This window comes from Bufo gargarizans, chromosome 5 (genome assembly GCF_014858855.1).
Source record: "Bufo gargarizans isolate SCDJY-AF-19 chromosome 5, ASM1485885v1, whole genome shotgun sequence".
NCBI lineage: Eukaryota > Metazoa > Chordata > Amphibia > Anura > Bufonidae > Bufo > Bufo gargarizans.
Genome location: NC_058084.1, coordinates 437,740,601 through 437,766,586, shown reverse-complemented (window position 1 = coordinate 437,766,586; position 25,986 = coordinate 437,740,601). Strand labels below are relative to the sequence as shown.

The window sequence follows — 25,986 nt, the reverse complement described above, 5'->3', positions numbered from 1 at the left end:
AGGCGCTGGGAACAGTGGTTACATGAGAACATGCACACATGGAAAACAGGCTCTGGACAGCCCAGATAGATCACTAGTAGAGAGAGGATTATTTGATCCTATGACAAATACAAGCAGCTCCAACTGTTTCATTGTCCACCACCCAGACAAAGGTGGCACCTTTGCTAGACACCTCTGTCTCTTGCCAGGTCACTTCCAGACACTTAGCAGAAGAAAATTTAGTGTCACGGTGACCATTACATGTTCTGCCACAGACAGTCATCCCCCATCACCGTTTGCAGTGTTCTCATGAATGAGAAGCCTGGACTGCTATGGACTGAAACCATATAGTCTTTAGTGATGAATCTAGGTTCTGCTTGGGATCCCACAATGATCAGGTTTGAGTATGGAGACCTTGTGGTGAGCACTTCAGTCCTGTCTCTGCTGTGAAGCGACACATTACCCCAACTGCTAGTGTGATGATGTGGGGAGCCATCAGCCATATGACAGTCGGACACCCCTAGTAGTGATTTGAGGGATACTAACAACTCAGCGATATGTGCAGGACATCCTGCAGCCACATGTGTGTCCTCTCATGGCATTGCTTCCAACTGGCATTTTTGAGTAGGATAATGTTTGCCGACACGCAGCAAGGGTTTCCCAGGAATGTATCCACCAAATCACCACTTCCTTGGTGATAAATCGGGCAACCGGGCTGGTTGCCCGATTTTATCACCAACCGAGCATTTATGGGACCAGCTGGGACATCAGTGTCAGCAACCTACGAGTGTGCAGGATCTACAGGTCCAGCTGTAACTTCTGTGGGCAAATGTACTGCAGGATCCCATACAGAACCTGTATGCCTCCATGTCCAACCATATCTCATCTCACCATATCCAGGCTAGAGGTGGCTCAACAGGGGACTAGAACCTCCTTTCAATTCTATAGTGTTCCCAATAAACCCCTACTTTCGTTCTAATATTGTAATCATTTACAACTCCTTCTTGGTGCCAAATTTTTTGTCAATGCATGTATAACATAGAAAACATTATCTTCTTAAGCTGGTCTTCTCATGCCACACATCTCAGACACATCTGTATTTTATGGGACAGATATATTTTTGAAAACCTTCTTTAGAAATCTAATTTTAAAGCACATAGATTACATTGAACTGCTAAGCATGTGATGATAAAATAGGTTTCAGATCACGCTCACTTTAATGGGGCTCTGTTTAGTGTCCTGTATGCACTGCTGGCAAGGTATTGGCGGTGCTTGACTTGGTGCTGTTTTTCATTATGTGCTTTTTTGCCATGCTGAAGCATGAACCTGTAGGAAATTAAGCCTTGTCAGTAACTACAATGTGCGGCAATAAAACAAGTTTACATTCAGTCTAGATCAGAACCATTTCGATCTTCTGGACAAGGTTCCTCAATACAATATGACTTCCAAAAAACACAGAATAACAGCTCATGGATGACAGTTGTTCAGATGTTCTTGCTGTTTCTGTCAATTAATTTTAAAAAGCTTTTTTTTTTTTTTTTTTGTAAGACCATGTTTTATTAATTACTGCATGTTAGAATGATGCCATGGAATGTTAAAGAGCCGTGTTTGTTTTACTTTAAGACGCTGTTTACACATATGGAAAACACTTGGAGTTTTTTATTAACACTGGGGGAGCTGGAGGTGTGGATGAAACAGAAGGACAAGATGAGGGGACTTTGCCAAGGCAAGACTCAAGCAAGAACCATCTTCTCAAAGTAGGTGTAAGATGACAACTCATCCATTTACTTGATCACACATCAACTGCAAGGAGTTTGAGGATAATGTAGTATTGTAAAGGCTACGAGGTTAATGCCAAGTGTATGTTAACAGAAGGATTTGTAAGGGATTGATGTAAGACAGAGCAGGGGGATAATTCAGTTGGATAGTCTTCTTACATTCACAGCCTTGCAAATGATTAACTGTGATTCAGACAAGGCTTAAGATATTTAGGAAGATTTACTAAATGTATAAGTGGGTTTGTCATTGGAACTGAAGATCTTTTTGGCTTAGGCTACTTTCACACTCGCGTTTTGTGCGGATCTGTCATGGACGGATCCGTTCAGATAATACAACAGTCTGCATCCGTTCTGAACGGAACCATTTGCATAATCTTTAACATGGCCAAGACGGATCTGTCTTGAACACCATTGAAAGTCAATGGAGGACGGATCCATTTTCTATTGTGCCAGATTGTGTCAGTGAAAACGCATCCGTCCCCATTGACTTACATTGTGTGTCAGGATGGATCCGTTTGGCTCAGTTTATTCAGACTGACACCAAAAACGCTGTGTCCGTCTCCAAAGCGGAATGGAGACGGAACTGATGCAAACTGATGCATTCTGACCAGATCTTTTTCCATTCAGAATACATTAGAATGCAAACTGATCCATTTTGGAGCCCTGAACGGATCTCACAAATGGAAAGGCAAAAGCGAATGTGAAAGTAGACTTGCGTCCACCAGTTAAATATATGTATGAAAAATTATACAATAAACCTATGGATGTAATACGTTAATTGCAGTTTTGCAACAGTAATATTTTACTTGAACTTGAACTTCAATTTGTTTCATCTAAATACTGTACAGTAGGTCCAAATTGTTGTGCTGATTATTTATTTCAGTATATCTTTATAACATTAAGGGCTTTGATCATTCCATGTGCACCAGAATTCTGGTGGGGAAAAAAGTTGCACATTTTGGCATAGGCCTTTTTTGCACAAATATTTGTGACTTTTTATGATTCTATGTGGATCATCATTGGCTATGTTACTATGTATATTAAGAGTATGCCAGATTGAGTGTAAAATTAGGATTAAGGCCTCTTTCACACGTCAGTGAATCACTGATGTATGCTGTCCGTGGTCTCCACAGACAGCACACATACCCATTGATGTCAAAGGGAATAAATAAATCTACCATCGCTGACAGTGGCGACCTATCACCCACCCAATGATGCAACTGCAGCTGTCTGCCTGTCCATCATGTTCCATACTGTACTGCTGCTGCAGCTACTACCATTGCTGCCACTAGTACTACGCCTACATAGCCACACATCTCCTGCCTCGCCTGTCAGGTTCCATACTATGCTGCTGCTTCCGCGGGTACTACTGCCACTACTACTCCTATACAGCTCCACTTCTGCCTTGTCCGTCAGGGTCCATAAGGTACTGCAGCTGCTCAAGAAAGAGGGATAATTTTTGGACCCCTTGTTCAGAATAAACCATATGTTTTTCCAATACTGTGTGTATAAACATGGGCAGGCAACTTCTCCCATTAAGGGATAATTTTTTTGAACCACTTCTTCAGAATATGTTATTGCTTTTTTGTATACTACTGCGTGCGTTTAAACACTAGCAGGCATCTGCCCCCAATAAGGGACAATTTTTTGAATTTTGTTATTTTAAAAATGCATAACAAATCTGAGTGCAGTATGTTTTTAAACAGGCTGTTACCACTGGCTTCCGTCAGTTTACCCATAGCTATATATGTTACTGGTACTTTAATATTACCAATTCTGTATTTACATTAATGAGCTTAAAAGGGGTTGGATGCACTGCTAGGAGATCCCAGAGTGTCATAAAAAAAATTCAGGGCAACCTGAGCACTTTCGATTTTGGTTAATATTATTCGTACCTAAATTTAATCTGCCGACCCATTCGTTAAAATTGGACCCAAAACTAATTTTACGAAATTCACTCATGTTTAGTTAATAATAATCATCAATGCAACTGGACCCCAACACGACTGCATAAAATGGGTAGGATCCCCTCTACAGATTTCAATTATCTTACTTGATGATGTTCACTGATACAGGAATTCTCGATAAAGTGTATTGAGGTATTGACTGCTGTAGTAAATGCGCTGGAGCTTCTGGAACCGGCAGGGCATTTTTTTTGTATTTTTAATAAAGTATGGCCACACTTGTATTTCACAGTTTAAGCCTCTATTTTTGGCTTGTAAGGCTATCGCTATGGGTCCGTGACCCCCTATCCTTAGTCCAGTAGTGAAATATGGTTAATGAGTAACTACACTTCATATAGCTAGTGTTGAGCAAATCAAAGTTCTCAAAGTGGACTTCGACATGAATTTCAGGGAAATTTTGATGTGCCCAAAGCTGAATTTCCTCCTGCTTCGTGGTAGCGAATCAATTTCCCCTGAAATGGCAGTAAAAATTAAAAATTAAAAATCATACTTAACTCATCCATTTGAGTGCAAAGAGAATGCTGCCACCATCTTGATTGAAGATCCCGCGCAAAATCCCCTGTGCGGTGGAGTATAACGTCATCATGGGCCGCACAAGATTTCGCAGTGGATCTTTAATCAAGATGGCAGTGACGGGCTCTTTGCAATCAAATGGATGAGGTAAGTATGATTTTATTTATTATGATTACAGACTTATACCTCATTAACACATCAGTGTTAAGTCAGTGATTTCCATCAGTGATTGTGAGCCAAAACCAGGATTGGAGCCTCCATAGACATAAGGTTTAAAGGAAAGATTCTGCACCTGCTCTGTGTTTAGAGCAGCACCTGGTTTTGGCTCAAAATCACTGATAGAAATTGCTGACCAAAACACTGATGTGTTAATGAGGCATTCAAAGGGTTATCCAACCACTATAATGACTTCCCTAATGCCCGGGCCCAAGCCTCCCTAGCATTGCGGGTGATGTTAGGGAGGCTCATCGCTGCAATTGGCTGCAACTCCCTCCATCCCGTCACCGTATGTTTTGATCCGCGCGACGGAGAGATGCAGCGGCGGCCATGTGGGATTAGAAGCGATGCAAGTGCCGGGGAGCGGGGTAAGTATAAAATATATGAGGTGGGTTATTATAGGGGTTGGACAACCGCTTTAAATATTAAAGTCAGATGCTGCGATCAGTGATGAACGCAGCATCTGAGGGGTACAATGAAGCGGGAGCCACAATCGCTGTTCCCTGGCATTGCACCTACTATTTACAAAGAAATGCGCTACGTGACGAAGTAATTCATTACAAAGCAAATTTTTATGTAAAATTCAGCGAAGCAGCCAAATAGAATTTTCCATAACTTTGCTCAACACTAATCATAGCAACATACTAAAGGTTTTGATTAGTGGGGGGTCCGAATGCTAAGACCCCCGCTGATCTTTAAAATGAGAAATTAAAAGTGCTCAGCTGAGCAGTCTCTTCTCATTGCTGAGAGTTTAGTTTAGATGGAAATTCTCTTTAAAGGGGTTTTCTGAGTTTTTAATATTAATGACCTATCCTCAGGATAGGTCATCAGCTGATATGTGGGGGTCCAACTTCCAGAACTCCTGTTGATCAGATGTTTGAAGAGGACAGTGACGGCTCATTCATCGTTCACATGGCCTAGGCACAGTCCCTTTCAAGTGAATGGAGATGAGCTGCAATAACTAGCGCAGCCGCTGTCCAATGGTTTTCACTGCGCTTGGTAAGCTGCGAGAAGACCAACCCACTATAATTCCGCAGCCTCTTCAACAGCTGATCGTGGGGGTGCTGGCAGTCAGAATCCCCCCATCCACCTATTGATGACCTATCCTGAGGATTGCATTGTAGTACCCTGGACTATGGACATTTGCTAGTATGCAAAGCCATCCACTCCCTACTTTATTGCACTATGAGGGGTTAACCTGCACTGTGATTTATGTTGTTTCATATTGGCTAACCTAATTTATATGTTTATTGTAATGTATCCTGTTGATTTGCACTGTTATTACACTATAGGTGCACTGCACTGTGGGTTAATCGGTTAAAGGGTTAATGCACAGCTGAGAGACTTTATGATTTTCTACCTATGCAAAGATTTGGAGAGAAAAGACCAGACACACTGACCTTTTGACTGTCTGGTTTAGCTTCAGGTGTTTATGTCTGAAGACTTGTTTATGTCTGGAAAAGCTGCTTAGTCATTCCCATATACTTGCATTGAAGCTCTGTACATGTCTGTGATAGAAATTATAACAATGTTTTTGTTTAGGATGTGATTCTCCACTCCACCCCTCCCACTAGAAGCTTCTAGTTCAGCTAGAAGCTGTATATAAGGAGAGCAGTCAGAGCCCCTAGTTGTCTGCAGATAGGGACCACTGCTTTGTAGAAGAGACTCTATCGACAGATAAGGACCAGTACTCTGTAGGAGAGACTCTGCCAGAATGCATGAGTGACCAGAACAACATACTGAGTTGGGGATGCTGAGCCACAGATCCTGGGTTACCAGTCCGTTGACAAGGGAACCACAGACCTTGGGCCCACAGCCTTTGGCTAGGGTAACAGGCTTCTCAGAGAGAAAGGGACAGCTAGTTATGGCATTACCTTAGCATGAAACCTTCTTCTGCCAGGGAGGAGACTGGAGAAGGCAGTGCCTTGCCTGTATTGCTTTGCACTTGAGTTCCTCCAATTAAGAAGCACACTGGTTTACTGCAGACTCTCTGGACTTATTTTCCAAGGGGGTGCACCATGCCTTACCATATCTTCTGGAGGGCAGCAACACATGGGGGCACCTCAACGGTGTCTGGGGGACCCAGTGTAGCATTGTGGCCGCCCCAAAACCGTGCACTGCAAGATCATCATGAAACAGTCGGAAAACCCCTTTAAGCAATCCTTAATATTGTGTGAGGGATATCTTTCGCATGTAGCTTCACTTTCAGCACCCTACATAATTTACTAACAGAGCTAAAATGCCACTGTGAAGCAGCCATATAGCAAATATAAGGTAGGCAAATTCCTTCTTAGTGAGGCTCTCTACAGTCGAGGACCATTGTGACTCAAAGTTTTGATCCAATAGAGAACCAATGGCAATTTATAACTTGGGGGTGGTTGTTGACAATCTGTTTATATTTCTTGTATTATATCTGTATAGGGTGCGACCAGTGTCACTGTGTAGCCCTAGCCTAAAAGACCTACTTAGAAAACATTACATACAGTGCTACAAAACATACAGAAGAATACCACGCGCCACATACCTCTTAAATCCAGTGATGTCAACTCTGATGTACAGTCATGTGAAAAAATTAGGACACCCTTTGAAAGCATGTGGTTTTTTGTAACATTTTTAATAAAAGGTTATTTCATCTCCGTTTCAACAATACAGAGAGATTAAAGTAATCCAACTAAACAAAGAAAACTGAAGAAAAGTCTTTTCAAGATCTTCTGTAAATGTCATTCTACAAAAATGCCTATTCTAACTGAGGAAAAAGATAGGACACCCTCACATGTATTCCCTCTTAAATTGGCTCAGATCTCACACAGGTATATCACACCAGGTGCACATAATTAGTAGATCGTTACTCTGCATGTTGAATGAGGCTTGCCCTATTTAAACCTCAGACATTTAGTTTGGTGTGCTCCTGACTGTTGAAGTGAGAGTGAGCACCATGGTGAGAGCAAAAGAGCTGTCAGAGGACTTCAGAAAAAAGATTGTAGCAGCCTATGAGTCTGGGAAGGGATTTAAAAAGATCTCAAAAGATTTTGAAATCAGCCATTCCACTGTCCGGAAGATAGTCTACAAGTGGAGGGCTTTCAAAACAACTGCCAACATGCCCAGGACTGGTCGCCCCAGCAAGTTCACCCCAAGAGCAGACCGCAAGATGCTAAAAGAGGTCTCCAAAAACCCTAAAGTGTCATCTCGAGAACTACAGCAGGCTCTGGCTACTGTTGATGTAGAAGTACATGCCTCTACAATCAGAAAGAGACTGTACAAGTTTAACTTGCATGGGAGGTGTGCAAGGAGGAAACCTTTGCTTTCCAAGAGAAACATCGAGGCCAGACTGACATTTGCCAGAGATAAAGTTGACAAAGACCAGGACTTCTGGAATAATGTTCTTTGGACAGATGAGTCCAAAATTGAATTATTTGGACACAACAGCAGAGGACATGTTTGGCGTAAACCAAACACAGCATTCCAAGAAAAGAACCTCATACCAACTGTGAAGCATGGAGGTGGAAGTGTCATGGTTTGGGGCTGCTTTGCTGCAGCAGGACCTGGTCAGCTCACCATCATAGAATCCACGATGAATTCTACTGTGTATCAGAAGGTGCTTGAAGAACATGTGAGACCATCAGTTAGAAAATTAAAGCTGAAGCGGAACTGGACCATGCAACATGACAATGACCCAAAACATACTAGTAAATCAACCAAAGATTGGCTGAAAAAGAAGAAATGGAGAGTCCTGGAATGGCCAAGTCAAAGTCCAGATTTGAATCCCATTGAGATGCTGTGGGGTGACTTGAAAAGGGCTGTACGTGCAAGAAACCCCTCAAACATCTCACAGCTGAAAAAGTTCTGCATTGAGGAGTAGGGTAAAATTTCCTCAGACCGATGTCGAAGACTGGTAGATGGCTACAAGAACCGTCTCACTGCAGTTATTTCAGCCAAAGGAGGTAACACTCGCTATTAGGGGCAAGGGTGTCCTATCTTTTTCCTCAGTTAGAATAGGCATTTTTGTAGAATGACATTTACAGAAGATCTTGAAAAGACTTTTCTTCAGTTTTCTTTGTTTAGTCGGATTACTTTAATCTCTCTGTATTGTTGAAACGGAGATGAAATAACCTTTTATTAAAAATGTTACAAAAAACCACATGCTTTCAAAGGGTGTCCTAATTTTTTCACATGACTGTAGAAGTTCTCTTTCCTCATCTTCTCCTTTCAGACCAGACCACCATGATGATTTCTTTTAGCAATGTTTACTCTTTGCAAAGTTTGACAAACATGTTAGTTTCCCGCCTTCTCAACACCACATCCTGCCCCCCAATACTGTGTCCACAGTGCTCCCAGATATTATACTGCAGAAGCAGTGCTCCTGAAAATACTAGTACCACACAGATAGTACCCCCTCAATAATTATTGGCACACAGTGTCCTAAAATATAACTGCATCCAGCAAATAGTGTCCCAGCAAATAGTGTCAGTGCTAAGCTGATACTGTCCCAGAGTGCCCCCCATAGTAATAATGCTACCAACACTGACAATATAAATAATAATTATCTACCAGAGTGCCCTTAGTGTTAACAGTGCCTCCAATAGTAATCATGCCACCGCTGTACCCATACTAGTAATCATGTTCCACATAGTCCTCTAGTAGTAAAAATTTATAATGTGCACTAATTCAAGCAATACCTTCTTATAATGTGTGCCAGTACAACGATACCCCCTTAAAATGTGTGCCAGTGCAAAAAGTGTCCCCTTATAATATATGCCAGTGCTCCCCCTTGGTGGCCCAACAGCATGGTGCCAACTGCTAAATATAAAACAATATGGGGCCCATTTTGATGTCTGCTATTAAGCTCCCATGTATGCCAATGACTGCTATCTACTTATAGGTGGACAGGTGCTAAGTGACAGCTTGTTGCCTATTAAGGCCTCATGAACACAATCATATCCATTTTGCAGTTTGCAAACCACAGATTCGCAAAATATGGCCAACAGCCATGAGCATGCTACAATTTTCTTACTTTCTTCACTAGAAAGGATGACATCTGTGTGCTGTCTGCATTTTTTGTAGACCCATAGAAATGACTGGGTCTGCATGCGGTGCATGCAGGATCAGACGTGGTCTTGTGCTTGAGGCCTAAAGCAGAAGACTAGCCCCAATGCTCCTGAGCAATGAGGTTAGAATAAAGTAAGCTTCAGGAGCATTATGTTTGAGATACCATATGTAATGATGTCACTCTTGTCAAAAGTGGTAGAGTACAGACCATCTGTATTCTATTTTGCCTTAGAGGTCATGGCATGGCACGGGGTCCTTGGTCACCTAAATTCTGATGCAGCTGGTACTGCTGAAACGCCTGTTGTTCACAATGAAATATTATTAATATCTGAATACTAAGCTTACATGCGGTTAGCATAACACTTAAATAATAGCAATAAAGAGCAAGCATCAATCAGAGAGTGAATAACTGATCCTTATATATCAGGGTTCACATTATTATCTCACTCGAGTGCAGTAAACTGACTCCCAGCTGGGCCATATTAATAGTTTAATTTGAACAACTTTGAGATTTGAGTCATAAAACCCCCTCCGCCTGCTACTATTTTACTAATACTGTGCCCTCTTTCCATATCCTCAATACTCTGTGACGCACTTCACTTTCCATTTTCATATTAGGTTACAATGCCTCCTAAAATCTTTGGCAACCTTGACTCAATAGCACTGCATTATCAACCGTCGTTTTCTGGAGATTTGTCTGGAAAATGTCTAAATTTAGTTTTGTTGGAACAGTGTTTGCACACCTCCTTGTCTGACTCCAATTTATGTTTCTTCTCAAAAAAATAAAATCCCATTAAAGTTCTGAAATGTAGTAGTAAATGTACACTTCTTACAAACATCCACCATGATATATTTTGAAGTGACTGATTTTCGTGACCTCTCGCAGCAGCAGGGATGTACCTTCCTTATTACCTGTGATACAATACTTTAATGAGATTAGGTATTTCTGAAGACCAGAGCAAGCAGATCTTTTCTTTTGTGTCAACAATCTGAAAGAACTTGTAGGAGTTCCAGCTGAAGTGCTATATATCTCCAAAACACATCAGGGGTGATGAGAACCTGTTGATCCTGAAAGCAGGACTTAGTGAGAAAATAGCTTCAGGCAGGAAATCGGAGTATTGATGCTGGGCAGAAGCGCAGGGCTTACCTTGGAAGAGCGCTAGGTGCCAACGCTTATTGCACTCATCAATGGACCGGGAACACTAAACCTTTTGAAGAGTTTGAGAGGAAAGATAATATAATATATACTGTATATTACAAACCGGATTCCAAAAAAGTTGGGACACTATACAAATCGTGAATAAATACTGAATGCAATGATGTGGAGGTGCTAACTTCTAATATTTTATTCAGAATAGAACATAAATCACGGAACAAAAGTTTAAACTGAGAAAATTTACCATTTTAAGGGAAACATATGTTGAATCAGAATTTCATGGTGTCAACAAATCCCCAAAAAGTTGGGACAAGGCCATTTTCACCACTGTGTGGCATCTCCCCTTCTTCTTACAACACTCAACAGACGTCTGGGGACCGAGGAGACCAGTTTCTCAAGTTTAGAAATAGGAATGCTCTCCCATTCTTGTCTAATACAGGCCTCTAACTGTTCAATCGTTTTGGGCCTTCTTTGTTGCACCTTCCTCTTCATGATGCGCCAAATGTTCTCTATAGGTGAAAGATCTGGACTGCAGACTGGCCATTTCAGTACCCGGATCCTTCTCCTACGCAGCCATGATGTTGTGATTGATGCAGAATGTGGTCTGGCATTATCTTGTTGAAAAATGCAGGGTCTTCCCTGAAAGAGATGACGTCTGGATGGGAGCATATGTTGTTCTAGAACCTGAATATATTTTTCTGCATTGATGGTGCCTTTCCAGACATGCAAGCTGCCCATGCCACACGCACTCATGCAACCCCATACCATCAGAGATGCAGGCTTCTGAACTGAGCGTTGATAACAACTTGGGTTGTCCTTGTCCTCTTTGGTCCGGATGACATGGCTTCCCAGATTTCCAAAAAGAACTTTGAATCGTGACTCGTCTGACCACAGAACAGTCTTCCATTTTGCCACACTCCATTTTAAATGATCCCTGGCCCAGTGAAAACGCCTGAGCTTGTGGATCTTGCTTAGAAATGGCTTCTTCTTTGCACTGTAGAGTTTCAGCTGGCAACGGCGGATGGCACGGTGGATTGTGTTCACTGACAATGGTTTCTGGAAGTATTCCTGAGCCCATTCTGTGATTTCCTTTACAGTAGCATTCCTGTTTGTGGTGCAGTGTCGTTTAAGGGCCCGGAGATCATGGGCATCCAGTATGGTTTTACGGCCTTGACCCTTACGCACAGAGATTGTTCCAGATTCTCTGAATCTTCGGATGATGTTATGCACAGTTGATGATGATAGATGCAAAGTCTTTGCAATTTTTCGCTGGGTAACACCTTTCTGATATTGCTCCACTATCTTTCTGCACAACATTGTGGGAATTGGTGACCCTCTACCCATCTTGGCTTCTGAGAGACACTGCCACTCTGAGAAGCTCTTTTTATACCCAATCATGTTGCCAATTGACCTAATTAGTGTTAATTGGTCTCCCAGCTCTTCGTTATGCTCAAATTTACTTTTTCCAGCCTCTTATTGCTACTTGTCCCAACTTTTTTGGGATTTGTTGACACCGTGAAATTTTGAATCAACGTATTTTTCCTTTAAAATTATAAATTTACTCGGATTAAACGTTTGATCTGTCATCTACGTTCTATTACAAATAAAATATTGACATTTGCCATCTCCACATCATTGCATTCAGTTTTTATTCACAATTTGTATAGTGTCCCAACTTTTTGGGAATCCGGTTTGTATATAACAGTACAATGGGTCACTGAAGGACAATGTGATATTAAAGGCAGTCTGTCAGGCTAGTTTAACACATGCCCTAAAGCTATCCAGCAGGCTGTTCCAGCAGAGGATCTGGCATAACCGGATAGTGGCACGCACCACAGAACCCCATTGACTATAAGGAAATCTGGAGGGATATGGCTGCTTCCCGGCATTAATGCCAGGATTGTCCAGCCAAATCCTGGCATTTACTTTCTCAGGTGTCCTTGTGGCTTAATTTATATAGGCAAGACAACTCGGAATATACATGATAAGACAACACAAATCTACCATTCAAAATCAAATGCTACTCCTGGTGCCATCCCATTTACACAAAGCAAAGCTTAATTTTTCTCAACCTCAATTCCAAGTAGATAACAATTCCCAAAAGAAGGAGAGATAGAACAAAGAGACTGAAACAGAGGCATTTTGGACATGCAGCGTCCCACATCAGTGTGTAAATGGGACACTTTAAACATCTGAATATATATATGTGTTTATTTGCAATGTATGGTATTTCCTATTATCTGGCTGGCAATGTCATTTACATCCATTCGCCCCTAGGTGGTGCTGGCACCACACTATATATAGCTTTGGGTGTGTCTAGCTTAGAGCAGAATGTTAGTTAATAGTTAGTAGTTGGTGAGAGGAGGAGAAGCAAGTTCATGGAGGAGAGTAACAGGCCAAAGTCACCATGTAACTGTTTTCCTTTCCTCTGGGCCCTGATCAAGCCCGGAAAAGACAACCACAGCAACCAAGCACCAGACAGTGAGTCTATATACAAAGATGCAGAGAGCCTAGCGAGGGTAACAGCTAAACTTAGCTCATGGACCTGATTAGCACAAGTGCCTGAGAGCAACTTTCCAAGTGCCACGACACAAATAGACAGTTAGTGCACAGAATTGTCCTTATCCACTACACAAGCCTTCCGGGTTCTAGTGGAAAAACCTATTTAGAAGAGTATCCTGCAAATAATGAAGCAGAAGTGTTTGCCTGTCATAAGGGAGATCGCCCTTAAAGGATAGCTCATAGTAACTATATATATCAGCATGCTTAGTACCAGAGTGCTATAGAGTGGACTTGGGATTACCACCAGGATCCTTGCCTGTAAAGCGCCTACTTTAAAAAGGGACAATTCCTTCATTGACAACTGCAACTACCTGATAATAGGATTACATGCAAACTTATTATTATTTGTGCTATACAAAAAGCTTTTCATTGATGAACTTTACCAACTGTCCAGAGACTCCTCATTCTTACTACTGCTACTCTCAACATTTGCACCTTACGGTGCTGGTATCACGGACCAGGGGCCCAGCCGCCACAAGCACCCTAAACACCGCCACCATCAAGGGCACCTCAACCAACATCTGGCTGGTGTTCCCTGTAACAGAGAGTGCCCCAGAAGATTTTGTGCTATCTTCCTCATCACTGCACGCCGGCACAGGGAGGCATCTGCTAACTGTGAGTACAAGCAACTACTACCCCCATCGGCCCACCGTGAGCCTCGCGTGTTTTCCCCTTCGTGTCCCGATCGCTGCAGACACAGGTTACAGAGTTTGGAACTATGTGGCTTACACAAGGAGTATGAATTCTATGCTTTCATCTAGGCTGGTTAATAGAGTTCATTGTATAATTTATGTCGACTGTAGAAACGTACCTCTCCTGTTTATACGTTGCAGCTTGATGGGCATTCCGGATTCCCGCTACTGTTGCTATACATGTATCTTGATATACTTTCTACCGATAGTCTTTCTTTGTGTCCTTCCCTTTTCTCCCTTCTCAGACCCTCTTTTCTTTCCCCTTTTCTTCTTCATCTTCCTTTTCTTTTCCTTGTATCTCTCTTGCTTTTTCCTTTTCCTCTCCCTCACCTTCTCTTTTTTTTATTTTTTTTATTTTTTATTCTAATTTTTATCTTTTTCCTTTATCTATGTTTTCTTCTCTTTCTTTTTTCTTCTCTTCTTCCTTTATCTGTGTTATTGCTTTCTCTGTCCCAGTATCACATACAGTATACAGTTTGTTAGTATCGCTTTTCATCATTTCTAATTCATTATTACACCATTACTTCATTACTTCACCCTTACCACTTCATACAGCCTTGCACTTTATTTTTATTTAGTTATTTTATGCAGTTATATAGCACTATCTTCAATGGTATACAATCAATATGTCTGAGTAATCATGTGGATATGGAAATGGTATTATGTTATTATGTTAATTTGTATTTTATGACTGTGTGTATTGGGTGGGCTACCTTGTAACTATCAGATGCTTATGTTATGTTAAGTTTTTGCAATTGCTGGATGTTCTTCTCCTTGATTTTAAAACTGATGTATATATTCTCTGTTTTCACTTATAGAGTTTGATAAAGGGCGCCTGGACTGAAATTTCACACATATAAGTTGCCTTGTAAAAAACTTCAATAAAATAAATGTATCAACTTATCTTCAACATGTGTTGCTGAAGTTTATGCTCTTATATAAAGTCTAAATTTAGATTTGCTAGAACAGAGCTTGTACACCTCCTTGTCTGACTCCAATTTGCTCACCTCACTGATTCCCACTATTGCTGTTGTGTCCACACTGGTGTCTACTTCCTGGTCGCTCTCGACACACAGGAACTTTATGCCCAGCCCACCGCTCTTTAAGGTGAGTCACCACTGGTTGTCTGACCTGTGTGTTGTTGGGAACCAGAAAGCAGAGGCCAGCAGAGACCTGAGAAGCATTGGAACAGGAGCAGTGGTGGATCAGTGAGTAGCTAGTTTTTATGCCACTCTGACTCTTAAAAAAAAAAAAAATGGTGGAAAAAAACTGTTAATATTGAATTGAATGCTGTTCTCCTTCATCACAACCTCTTGCTAGTACAGTACCTAAGAGCACTACTGAAAAGAGTTAATTATTGCTAAAAAGATTAATTTAATATTTCCAAGTTAAATGTTGAGATTTGTTGTTCAGGACCGAACAATTTTTCACTTTTAAGACCAGACCAAATTTAGCAAAATTTGCAAAAAATTTGGAAAAATTCTCTACTTTACAGGATAGTAATAGCTCATAAAATAGCTATTACTTAACATTCTCCATATGTCTACTATATGTTGGCATCATTTTGTAAATGTCATTTAATTTTTTAGGAAGTTAGAAGGTTTAGAAGTTAAGAAGCAAATTTTATAATTTAAAAAAAATTCCAAAACCCATTTTTTAAAGGACCAATTCAGTTTTGAAGTCACTTTGTGGGAAATACATTTTAGAAACTTCACTGCTCACATTTTTCAAAACTGATTTTAGAAACTGCAGTAACCCTTTAATTGTCCCACATGAATTTCAGGAAAATAACAGAAACATGTCAAAATGTCACATTGTTTTGCAAATTTTCAATTTCAAAACAATTTTCCTGTAAAACAGCAAGGTTTTACAACCAAACAAACCTCTATATTTATTACCCTGATTTTGCAGTTTGCAGAAATACCCCATATGTCATTGTAAACTGCTTTTTGGCCGCTCGGAAGGGAAGGAGTGCCATATGGTTTTTGGAGGGCATATTTTGCTGTAATAATTTTCTGGGCCCATGTTTCATTTGAAGACCCCCTGATGCACCCCTAAAATGGAAACCACCAAAACATAACCCCACTTTGGAAACTACACCCCCAAGGAATATTTCAAGGGGTTTTTTTTCATAGAAAAAATAAATGCTTGGCAGTGAAAATGAAAAATTACATATTTTGCAAGAAAATGTAACTATAGGCCTACAATTTTCATTTTAAAAAGGAGTAACAGGAGAAAGTGCACCCCACTATTTTTAATTCATTTTCTGTGGTCATAAACTGTTGTATGGGCACACCGCAGACTTAGAATGGAAAGAGCACCATATGGCTTTTGGAGAGCAGATTTTACTGGGATAGTTTTTGGATGCCATGTCACATTTGAAGAGACCCTGTGGTACCCCAAGAAAGGAAACCACCAAAAAGTGGTACAGACTAGCCAATCAGAACGTTCTCTGGCTCAGGAACGCCCTCATTGGTCCCGAGCTGGTTAGCTGAGATCCCTGGCTGTGTGTAACAGCTGCGATCTCAGTGCTGTCACTATGTGTATAGACAATTTAGTGCCATGATGCGTATATATCATGGAGCACTAAGTAGCATTGCTCTATGATGAGTATATATGTCATATAGCATTAAGGGGCTAAAGCACTTATTTTTCTATGCACTGTGTAAACCCAATTGCAATGTATAGGCAACCAAACATTTAACATTGGAAGTCTATGTAGGTTACCAGGGTGATGGACTTATTACACTACGCCACAGCTATCGGTGAAATGACGGGTATTGTAATGAAGAGGAAGCAGAGCTCACATGGAGTGCAGCCTCCTCTTCAAACAGCTGATTGACGGGGTGCTGGGTGTCAGACCCCTACAGATTAGATATTGATGATGTATCTTGATAGGTCATTAATATAAAACCTTTGCACAACCCCTTTAAGTAAAATTAACCAGCATCGTGGTCTAGTCTCAGTTAAACACAAGTCTATTGTTTGAGATTCAACCAATTGCTTTCATATTCAAGTTTTAAATGTCATGAAATCTCTAAAATATAATATTTTATTACAAATATTAATATTTAAATGTAATTAGTTTATTAAGGACATGCACTTGTTTTACTCAGAGTATAGAAAGCAGATGTGTCATCACATTTTCTCAAATGAATATGAATGCACTTCCATCGTGTTCTAGATGCCACTAAAGGAGACTAAAATTGTGCATGAAATCTTCTAACCCTTTCAGGAAACGGCCTAATTTTTGATTTTTTCACTTTTTTTTCCCCTTCTTTGCCCTTCAAGAGCCCTTTTTTTTTTGTTTTCTGTTCACATAGCTGAATAAGGGCTTGTGTTTTTGCAAAACAAGTTGTATTTTTCTGTGGCACTGTTTATTTTACCATAGCTTGTATATTCTTTGTGTAGTGAAATTGGAAAGAAAATGGCAATTCTGGCAATTTTTTAGTTTTTGCGCCATTAACTGTGAGCTAAAAATGATATGTCAACTTATTCTGTTGGTTAGAATGATATTTTTCACCCCATAAGGCCTCCTGCACACGAACGTGTGCACAAACACCCACCGTGGGGCAGCCGCAGCAGATCGTGGACCCATTCACTTTAATAGGTCTGCGATCAGGCTGTTCCACAAAAAGATAGGACATGTTCTAACTTTTTGCGGAACGGAATTACGCGACGTAACCCTACGGAAGCACTCCGTAGTGCTTCCATAGCGTTCCATGCTTCCGTTCTGCACGATTCCGCATCTCCGGATTTGCGGTCCCATTCCCAAGTAAATGGGCCCGCATCCATGATGCGGAGTGCCTACGGAATGGCACCCGTGTATTGCGGATCCGCAAATGCAGTCCGCAGTACGGCAACGGGCAGCACACGTTTGTGTGCAGGAGGCCTAAGATGCATTTTTTTCCCCCCAAAAGTAGAGTAAAAAAAGCCCCTGCTTCTTATGGGGCAAATACTAATGAGTGCTTCCATTATGGAAGCACTCATTAGTACCGGAGGACTAGGAAGCGGTGAAGGCTCTGTACTCACCTCTTCCTGGTCCTCGGCTCTAGGCTATGCAGTGGCTGTGCACAGTGTGAGGGCGCTCTGTGACCTCGCGCTGTGAGCGCCGGTTCACAGCACAGCCGACAGCAGTAAGAAGAAGAGCGCGGGTGGTGAGGAGCGGCGGCGTCCAGGAGCAGGAGTGGTTTATTTATTTTATTAAACATGAGGCAATAGGAGCTGATCTGAGACAATGGGGGCTGCTGGGGGCTAACATTACAGGCAATGTGGGCTGCTGGGGGGCCAATATGAGAGGCAATGGGGGCTACTGAGGACTGATATGAGGCAATGGGAGCTGCTGGGGGCCAATATGAGAGGACAGTGGGGGCTGCTGGGGGCTAATATGAGAGACAGTGGGGGCTGCTGGGGGCTAATATGAGAGGCAGTGGGGGCTGTTGGGGGCTGATATGAGGTGGTGCATGCCCTAATAAATATGATCTGTGATTTCTACAGAACATATGAATAAGGTGTAGCTTAAAAGTTTTATTCCTATTAAAAGGAGAAAGACTGACAGAATAAAAAAGAACAGTCATTAAAGGCTACGTACAGCTGTGTCTAGAAACCATACCAAGAGGGCATTGAGGGAGAACAGACTGTTCAGATATTTCTTAATATAGCTGATTTACTTGACATTTATTAACATAACCTGTGTTCTCGACAAAGTACACCATGCAGGGATTTACAGTAAAGACCAAAAAGATGGCATTGTTACACATATATATATATACATCTGAGAATAATTTTCCAAAGACTGCTCAGCTTTTATGTTCAGTATCATACTGTAAATGTTCAGCTTTGATTCCCGAGGGGCCAAACCCCATGTAAAAATACGTTATGGGAAAAGCAGTGAAGTATTACAGTATTGAAATATCATTCAGTCTGTAGACAACACAATGTTCTGTGAGTTACTCCAGATATTGCGGACTTCAAAGTCACTTATAGTAGCACAGTACAAGTTATATTGCGGTAGCTTACAAAGGCAAAACACTAAACCCAGGATTTGGTAAAAACATAAAGATTTGTTAAATTTAGGTTTTGCCAAATGTTAACAATTTAGAAAATATCATGATTTTTCTGGATAGGCATCTGTAGTCCCTCAGACCTGGGGGTACTACAAATTATATATAATTGTTTATAACATTTTACTTTTTGTTTCTGGCCATAACTATTAGCAAGAAAGGTTGGCAGTTTAGGAGGAAACTACCTGTTCCTCTCTGTAAAACAAATCATGCAATGTAACAGCTCTCTGCAAACCAAATAAAGTACAAAAATGCATAATAATTGCTAATGCTATATATTTTGTACAAAATTATTTGAGCCCGTCTGCCGCACGTCAAGGCGATCTCTATAAGACAGGTTCCTAACACTAAATTCTACCTGTGATGTGCCATGATGGCTACCATACAATTTAGGCAGTGTAGGTTCCACATGCATGCTGGGCCTGCTTTAATTTCTGTCATCTTTGGTGTTAAAATGGCCTCCATTATATCCAAGGAATGCAGGTACCAACATGCATGCCGAGCCCACTCCACACCTCTCCTGGTTCCAAATGGCCACCAAAGAATGAAATGAGAGTCCACACTATACCTCTCCTGGTGCCAAAAGTGCACTCCTGACCAGCTCGCCTGCCCCATAGGCTGATTAGTGTGAGTATATAGCTTAGCCTGCTCTGCCTCATTCACTGGAAGCCATTTGGCACCAGGAGAGGTATAGTGTGTACTCTCATTGCATTATTTGGTGGCCATTTGGCACATAACAGGTAGAATTTAGTGTTAGGAACGCGTCTTACAGAGATCGCCTTGACGTGCGGCAGATGGGCTCAAATAATTTTGTACAAAATGTATTTGCCGAGCATCTCTAATTTATAAGTATAGCATTAGCAATTATCATGCATTTTTGTACTTTATTTGGTTTGCAGAGAGCTGCTGCATTGCATGTTTTGTTTTGCAGTGTTGTTTTCAGCCATAGAAATGTGCCCCTGCGTATTGGGATGTGCTGACTGACCCCCTTTTTCCTTGCAGTTTGTACCTGTTCCTCTCCTCTTGGTAGGAGTGGGTTGGTTCTGCTTCCTGCCAGGATGGGGAGTTCTGGTCCAGAGACAGAAGGGAGAGGAAACAACTTGCTGTGCTCCTGTTACAGATTCTTTAGAGAGTAAATCTCCATTTCTCCTCAAGTAATGCCTTGAGAGTCTGGACAGCAGAGTAACCTGACCCCCTGCATCTACAGACACTGCTGTAAGGTGAGGTACTATATAAGTACTATATTGCACCAGTAAAAAGTACTATATTTCCACTGCACTGATCCCCAGAGAGCAACAGCCTGAGGGAGTTCACCATGACACAACATTTCATCAGGGCCACTACCACTCCTATTCTCTACACCAGCTCTTCAGGGGGTTGTAGGAATTTGCCAACCAAAGAGCCTTAGGTACTTCATGTTTTGCCATATGATGCCTCTGTATGACACCATATTATGAAAGCAAAGCCTCGGACCTGGGGAGAATAGTCTTTAATACGCCAGCAACTAATGAAATATTGTGAGGAATATGGATTATCATTTTTTGACAGCCCTCATTGTCATTTGATTCACCTTTTGGCATGTACATAGTCAGTGTACATGCAAAATATGTTCCCATCCCCCAGCCATCTGATTGTCAGTCCAGGCTTCAAAGAGGCCCCAGGTGGATAACTTCACACCTCAACCAGCCAGTTTGGAGGCAAGCTAATCCTGCAGGAAAACCCCCCAGCATGTGGCCTCACCCCTTGCCCAAGATCAATGATAAATCTCAGCACCTACATTTTATATGGAATTAGAATTCATAATTCAGTTATCTTTTTGTGATCCTGGGGCAAAGGCAAACATCCACGTAGTCCTGGCTTGAGGCTAGGATGCCCGGGAGGGGAGATATACAGACGTGGACAAAATTGTTGGTACCCTTTGGTCAATGAAAGAAAAAGTCACAATGGTCACAGAAATAACTTTAATCTGACAAAAGTAATAATAAATTAAAATTCTATAAATGTTAACCAATGAAAGTCAGACATTGTTTTTCAACCATGCTTCAACAGAATTATGTAAAAAAATAAACTCATGAAACAGGCATGGACAAAAATGATGGTACCCCTAGAAAACACAGAACATAATGTGACCAAAGGGACATGTTAATTCAAGGTGTGTCCACTAATTAGCATCACAGGTGTCTACAACCTTGTAATCAGCCATTGGGCCTATATATATGGCTCCAGGTAATCACTGTGTTGTTTGGTGATATGGTGTGTACCACACTCGACATGGACCAGAGGAAGCAAAGGAAAGAGCTGTCTCAAGAGATCAGAAAGAAAATTATAGACAAGCATGTTAAAGGTAAAGGCTATAAGACCATCTCCAAGCAACTAGATGTTCCTGTGAGTACAGTTGCACATATTATTCATAAGTTTAAGATCCATGGGACTGTAGCCAACCTCCCTGGACGTGGCCGCAGGAGGAAAATTGATGACAAATCTAAGAGACGGATAATCCGAATGGTAACAAAAGAGCCTAGAAAGACTTCTAAAGAGATTCAAGGTGAACTTCATGCTCAAGGAACATCAGTGTCAGATCGCACCATCCGTCGTTGTTTGAGCCAAAGTGGACTACATGGGAGACGACCAAGGAGGACACCATTGTTGAAAACGAATCATAAAAAAGCAAGACTGGAATATGCCAAACTACATGTTGACAAGCCACAAAGCTTCTGGGAGAATGTCCTGTGGACAGATGAGACAAAAATCGAAGTTTTTGCCAAGGCACATCAGCTGTATGTTCACAGACGAAAAAATGAAGCATATCAAGAAAAGAACACTGTCCCTACTGTGAAACATGGAGGAGGCTCTGTTATGTTCTGGGGCTGCTTTGCTGCGTCTGGCACAGGGTGTCTTGAATCTGTGCAGGGTACAATGAAATCTCAAGACTATCAAGGAATTCTAGAGAGAAATGTACTAGCCAGTGTCAGAAAGCTTGGTCTCAGTCGCAGGTCATGGGTCTTGCAACAGGACAATGACCCAAAACACACCGCTAAAAACACCCAAGAATGGCTAAGAGGAAAAAATTGGACTATTCTAAAGTGGCCTTCTATGAGCCCTGACCTCAATCCTATTGAGCATCTTTGGAAGGAGCTGAAACATGCAGTCTGGAAAAGGCACCCTTCAAACCGGACACAACTGGAGCAGTTTGCTCATGAGGAGTGGGCCAAAATACCTGCTGAGAGGTGCAGATGTCTCATTGACAGTTACAGGAAGCGTTTGATTGCAGTGATTGCCTCAAAAGGTTGCGCAACAAAATATTAAGTTAGGGGTACCATCATTTTTGTCCATGCCTGTTTCATGAGTTTATTTTTTTACATAATTCTGTTGAAGCATGGTTGAAAAACAATGTCTGACTTTCATTGGTTAACATTTATAGAATTTTAATTTATTATTACTTTTGTCAGATTAAAGTTATTTCTGTGACCATTGTGACTTTTTCTTTCATTGACCAAAGGGTACCAACAATTTTGTCCACGTCTGTATATATAGATCCCTCCATATTCGAATTTCTTGATATTTAATGTTTAGATTTTTGAGTTGTTTCTCTAAAATCTGAACATTCTGTGATTACAGAAGTTCCTATTCCCTCCATTCAGAGAAGGCGATCGGCGGAGGCCGTGGATGTGGTGGAGGTTGAGGAAGAAGAGGAGGAGGCCGGACCCCCCAGCCTATTGAGCCACCCCCACCAGATGTGGGAGAAGTTAAAGAGGTGGAGGTGGAAAGTGCTGGACCCTCCAGCACTGCCCCATCTCAGGACTCGGAGGAAGAGGAGGAGATCACCAGCCCCTGCCAGGAGGGTAAATATGTGCACATAGCAATATGATTATGTATTCATAACATGTACATAAACATTAAAAGGACCAACAATGAGGGGACAACATACACTATAGTAATACAAAAAAAGAACACTGGACAATAACTCTTTAATCTACATAAAACAATTAACTTAACAAATAAATAATATTAAACTCCATTGAACTATCACTAACTAACAAACAAAATACAATTATACTCTACTGAAATATCACAAACTAATAAACTATATAATCATCATAAATATCACTAACTAACGTATTGAGATTTAAATCGTCAATCTGTATAAAGACTTTAAATTAAAAAAGGTAAAAAATAGAAAAACAGACATATCTATAAAAATATCCTATGACCTAACCGCTCAGGTGAACACTGTAAAAATAAAAAAATTGAAACATAAAAAAAAAACTAATCATTTTGTCACCTAACATCACTAAAAGTGCAACACCAAGCTATCAAAAAGGGCATATGCCCCCCAAAATAGTACCAATCTGTCATTTAATTCGGCTAAAAATGAGCCCCTACCATTAGACAATCGCTGAATTAAAAAAAAATATATGTCTCTCAAACTATGGAGACACTAAAACATGAATTGTTTTTGTTTCAACAATGCTTTTATTGTGTAAAAACGGAAATGACTAAAAAATAAGAAAAACATATTAGGTCTTGCCGCATCTGTAACAACCAGCTGTAAAACAATATCACACGAAGTAACCCCTCAGGTGGACACCTTTCAATACAAAAAATTTAAACTATCCAAAAAGGCATTTTTTTGACTACTTTTATCACAAAAACGTGTAATAGCAAGCAATCAAAAAGTCATATGCACCACAAAATAAAGTTTTAAAGGTTTAATAAGAATTGCAAAGAATGTTGATATTTTTTTTTGACCAACATAAATGATGACATTGAAGGCCAAAATGGCAAAAAGGCTGAAAGTGCAACACCAGGATATGCGGGCCATTCAGGAGCTGATGATGGCCATAGAGGAGAGGCTCCGCCAGGCCATGAAGAGGGTGCAGGAGATGCTCCTGTTATTGGAAAAGTTGCCTTAAATTTTTTTTTTCTAATAAGTTAGATAATTTGTTTATACAGTTATAATGTGTATTTTGATTTTTGTAATATTGCTCTTTTTTAGTGTAACGGGGTAGTAGAAGGCTCCATTCACCTGCAATGTGCGATCCGCAATTTGTGGACCGCACATCACCGGCACTAATAGAACATGCCTATTCTTGTCCCCAATAGCAGACAAGAGTAGGACATGTTCTATTTTTTCGGAAACGGAAATGCGGACCCGGAAATTAATGGGTCCACAATTCTATTCCGCAAAATGCAGAATGAAATTGCGGACGTGTGAATGGACCCTAAGTCCTACACATAGCTCGGCCTAAATCAGCCAGAACTGACAGCAGCCGGTTAATACATGTCAAATACATATGTTTCTTGGTCCTTTCACACATCTTTTATGGTTTTTCTGATACGCAAATTGTGGATCCTAAAAACACGGACAACGGCCATGTGCGTTCCGCATTTTGTGGACCGCACATGGCCACAACCAAGTTATTTCTGTGACCATTGTGACTTTTTCTTTCATTGACCAAAGGGTACCAACAATTTTGTCCACGTCTGTACATATCTCCCCACAGAAACCACATAGCGGCACCATGTTTGGACTCTACTTGTAGCCGGAACCCAGACGGATGTGTTGGTCCCAGAACCATACCCCTGTGACGTTCTTGTCTGGAGTTATAAATCCTAAAGGGTTTTGTGGGTCAGTAAAACTGCCAGGATCAGCAGGGAGGGGGGGACCACTCTCAGAGGCCGGGAGGGGCCGACTACAGGTTTAAAGGCTTGTGCCAGCAAGCGGGCGTGTCTTTTTCTGAAAGGGGGGTCACATCGAGCAAATGTGTTTGGAGAGACCTGGAAACCGCTGACATCACCGCCCCCACGTGATTGCAGCCAAGGACTATTCCACCATCATAGAACTTTCAACTACCCGGTAACTGACTTTTGCTCTGCTTAACCCTGTTGTTCCTATATCGCCTGTATCTGTAACCTCAGACCACTGTATATATTCTCTGTGTATATTGTGTTATATCTAGTGTGCCCTTAAGGCGATTAAATATATAATTTAATCTTGTGCTATCTTGTATCTCGATCACCAATCTCCACGTCCGTGTTTCGGCCTAGTTATAAGCTACCGCGGGTTGGTTTCTCACCCTATATAATCCCGTTGGCGGACCGGGCTTATATCGAACGAGAAGCTGGTGGCAGATTACCCGGGCTAAGACAGCGCTGTTTTCACTGTGGCAGTGAAAAGGCTCTCTCAGCTTGTTGCCTCTCTGTACCCACGTGGACAGAAGGTGTCTGTGTAAGGCCCCATTCACACGTCCGCAAAAGGGTCCGCACCAATTCCGCAATTTAGCGGAACGGGTGTTGACCCATTAATTCTCTATGGGCCCGGACGTGAAGCAGAGAGCACACTATGTGCTCTCCGCTTCCGCATTTGCGGAGTGCGGACCCAAACTTCCGGGTTTCGGCCCGAACTTCCGGTCCGCAGCTCCGCAAAAGATAGAACATGTCCTATACTTGTCCGCAGCTGCGGACAAGAATAGGCATTTCTATAGGGGGTGCCGGCCGGGTGTGTTGCTGATCCGCAATTTGCGGGTCCGCAACACACCACGGACGTGTGAATGAACCCTAAACTGTACCAAGCTGACCTTACCTGCTCCTCTGGAGGGCGTAACGTCACGCTTTGGTAACAAGTGACCATACTGCGTCTCGTGAGCTCGACGTAGGTGATGTCAAGCGGGCACGAGGAGTCTTATTCGTCACAAACATGCATAGTTTCTTTTTTGTCAGATTCCATAGAAATCAGAGAGAAAAGACCTCCTGTATGCCTTCTTATGAAATCAAGGACATGGCAGTACAAGCCAGCACATATAGGCTGATATGGTATTCTGGCTCCACAGAACTCTGAGTTTGTACAAAGCTACTGTAGTTGGGATTAGGTTTTTGTGTTGGTGTGCACAGTGCTTTTTTCCCCTATAATCACATTGCACATTTGTGATAAAAAGTGTCACTTTTGACTCATTTGTCCATAGAACATTTTCCCAGAAGCATTGTGACCAGATGGTCTTTGGCAAACTTAAGATGGGC

At 41.5% G+C, this 25,986-nt stretch overlaps 1 long non-coding RNA gene across 1 annotated transcript in view; it reads left to right on the top strand.

Annotated features, from left to right (window-relative positions):
• LOC122939620 overlaps positions 1 to 25,986 on the top strand; it is a 58,753-nt gene that overhangs the window by 9,390 nt on the left and 23,377 nt on the right. Inside the window, exon 2 of the long non-coding RNA XR_006390124.1 lies at positions 1,603 to 1,736. This is a non-coding gene — a long non-coding RNA (uncharacterized LOC122939620). The remainder of the gene's footprint in view (positions 1 to 1,602; positions 1,737 to 25,986) is intronic.